Source organism: Eurosta solidaginis, unplaced genomic scaffold (genome assembly GCF_040869045.1).
Source record: "Eurosta solidaginis isolate ZX-2024a unplaced genomic scaffold, ASM4086904v1 ctg00001252.1, whole genome shotgun sequence".
Classification (NCBI taxonomy): Eukaryota; Metazoa; Arthropoda; class Insecta; order Diptera; family Tephritidae; genus Eurosta; species Eurosta solidaginis.
In genome coordinates this window covers 243,626-247,035 of record NW_027137030.1, presented here as the reverse complement: position 1 = coordinate 247,035, position 3,410 = coordinate 243,626, and the positions used below count along the sequence as shown (strand labels likewise).

Below are 3,410 nucleotides of genomic sequence, written 5' to 3'. Positions count from 1 at the left end.
TGTATGCGCGTACAATAGAACTCTAGCATCCTACTAAAACTAATACCGTCAGTACTCCCTTATGTAAACCGTGAAGAGTAAATTATACAGAAAGATCTACCTTCTTATTGTCGACATCCTGTTCACCAGCAGCATGAACTTTATCCTGCCCGCCGAGTTCCTTCTCCGATGTCACCCAGATACGACCACCAAGAAATAGTCCTTTATCATCATCTCGTGCATTTGCTTTACCACCATTTGGCCCATTGGTGCCGGTACCGTTCTCGTCGTTGATGGTTATGTTTTTGGCTCATGTCGACGTCATTACCCCTCGAATTAGCCATTACACATGGTTAACCATAACTAGCGGGCGGGCCTATTTCAATTCTTAAATATAATTAGTGCTTCTGAAATAAAGATAATATTACATTATAAATCTCATTCCATTTAAGTCCACTCAATTACATACATACATCACTTTGATGGCCAATTTCTGTATGCCAACGCTTGTGAACGCAAATGTACCTCCAAAGATGTGGGTATTGGAGGTGTTAGTGGTGGCGTCAAAGCCGTTAGTGTTGCTCTTGGCTCTGAGCAACCATAAAACAAAGTGTATATAATACAGAAAAGTATCGGAATGGGAATAATAATGCGAATATACGTGCAAGTGCGTGTAGACCAATAACGATGGTGTTAGCATCAACAGACTTGAATATACATTCAATAGATTAATAGTGGTTAAGAGATTACCCTGGAAACATTCCAATACACATATACGCTCATCAACGCCCAACGATATAACATATGTTGGAGCAAGCGCCAGTAAATAAATCCCACACACATAACATACCATCCTGAGAACCAGAGCCACCTGTGCCAGGTTGCCAACGGTCTACGAAAAGGCGCGTTATCGCCCCACAATGGCCGTGTAATGTATATTCGATATTGGCATTTGACAGGCTATATACCCTGAGCGTATGATCCTTACTGCCGGTAAACACCATACAATTCGAGACCTCCATGCAAGTGACAGGCTGGTGATGCCCATGACGCACTGCTATTAAAGTGATTTTTCATTTCCTCCTTATTATTGTTGGGATATGGGGGCGGGCGTCCGGTATGGTTTTGTTGTTGTTGAGATAACGATTGCTGCGAATGATGCGCTAGGCCAATTCTCCCAGCTGAACCAGCACGCGTTTGTGTTCTTCGATAAGCTGACGTGAAATTCCAATCGATTTGTTGTCCTTTCCAATAGGTTGCCAGTCGATAGAATTCTAACCGCCCGCATAGTCGTGCGATAATGACGCGATCACCATTTATATGAATGTGAGTTATGCCCAAATTAAGTTTCGAAGTTCCAGAAAAAATACACTTCAATACACCTTCCGGCGTTTCCCACAATTCAATACGTGCGTCCGCACAACCTACTGCCAAATTTTCATCAAACGCATTCATGCACCAAATAGGCGAATAAATCAAACGTTCGAATACCACCTCACCACTATCACGCTTCACTGGCAATTGCATATGTTGACGATTGATTGTTGTCAAATGCTCACCATTTCTTGCATCCCAAACCTTAATTTGGCCATTTAGATAAGACATTCGATCATATACCGATGGCCGGCAATTTTCGTTGGCACTCCTTCAAGTATATGCTCAGTTTTTCGTTGTATTTCTGATTCTTCATACCAACTGGAACGCCATTCGGCATAATTACGTGTACATATACAACGATAGAATACCACCATTGTATAGCTAAGAACAAAATGCTAATTAAGCACATACAGATGACGAAAAAGAATTCCGTCGGACCTTTTGGATAGAGTGGTGCACCACCAGAAAATACTATTGGCGATTCACGTCGTTCACCGTCATTAAAATCGATAGGATCGAGTGCAGCAGCTAAAGCTTTCCACTGAAAGTTTTGCATAATTTTCTCTCGAGGATTGCATAATAGTACTGCTGTTTCGGGACTAATGGCGTGAGATGGCTTACTGGTGGGTACTAGAGTAACATAGCATCCGCTACGCGATATATTATATTGTTTCATGATGGCACTCCAGTTAAAATTCGATAGAAAGTAATTCAACTCGAAGTCGGGATAGAGTAGGCGGCGTAGTTCGGCTTCTGTGTTATTGATAGTTCCTTCATCAGATTTGCCTACTACGCTGGCTTGACTGGCTGCGGTTTCGCCTTTTGGTTTGCGAATTGAATGTACTCCCGCTGCCATTGACGCTGCCATTGACGCTGCCGCGTTTCCATTACGATTGCCCTTTAGTCCAGCTATATCTTTGCCATTGGTAGCTGCGCCGTTTAAAGCATTTTGCATATTCGAGAAAAAATTCGACACTGCGCTTTGTTCATATGTTTTAACGAAATTTGGTGTGTCGTCACTCGTAAATGTTGTTCGATTGCCATCTACGGCAAATAAATCTTCAAATATCCCGAATTATAAACGATCGAACAAATCCAAACACTCATCCAAATCATGAAGGCACGTTAAAAGAAACGTGTACGTGCCCATAAATTTACAATGCGCAAACGCTTTGGGATTTGACCATTTTTATTAGCTTGTACGCTATCTGCTGGGTGTGCATTGAGATCGGCAAATGTTAACTTCGGATGTGATTGAGAGCGATGAAACATGCCGAAACCACCAGCAGTACCGCCACCACTATTACCAATCAAGGATGTATCGGAAATATTTTTATCAATGAAAAGGTAATCACTGCACACATCACCTGGATGCAACGTTCGGTTGGTATTTGCCACTGTATATTTCAGCATCATTTTGGGCAAGTGTTTTGCTTGTGATCGAGTAGCTTAATATTCATCGCAAGTATTGTGGAGAACATTTGTAACATGAAATCCGATAATAAACCGATAATGGCAAAAATACTAAATTTTTGTATGCGCTAACTCTACAATCGGGCATTAATAAAACGGTACCAATGGCGGCGCTAGTGCCAAATTTATGCACACATGGTACACAATTGGAAACCCTATCAAAGGATACACTAGATCGTGCTTTCGTTGTATTCCGTAATGCTTCGCAGGACGAACGCTTAAATATTATGACGGGACTGAATCTGCTCGAATTGATAGAGTTACGCGCCAAAGGTTGGGAAACTAATGGCTTTAATTCGTATTATAAAACTAACCAAGTAACGAATATCGATCTACCAGATGGACATATTGATCTAACACAAAGCGGATCTCTAAGCACCTCCCCCACATTTGGTGGGGCTGGCGCTGCTGCTGCAGCAGCTATAGCTGCTGTTGGTTCAGCGCAGCAAACGCAATTATTATTAGCCCCAGGCGAGGTAATACGAGATTCGCGCAAGTTTACAAAACCAACCACAATTCCGGGCAAAAATCATATTGTGAGAGAACGAGTGCTTAATCTTCAGCGTACATCGCAGTTGCAA

The 3,410-nt window shown here is 42.1% G+C and overlaps 1 pseudogene; it reads right to left on the bottom strand.

Annotated features, from left to right (window-relative positions):
- Window positions 1-367: 367 nt before the first annotated feature.
- LOC137236032 (sterol regulatory element-binding protein cleavage-activating protein-like) lies at window positions 368-2,897 on the bottom strand (annotated as a pseudogene).
- Between the last annotated feature and the right edge of the window lie 513 nt (window positions 2,898-3,410).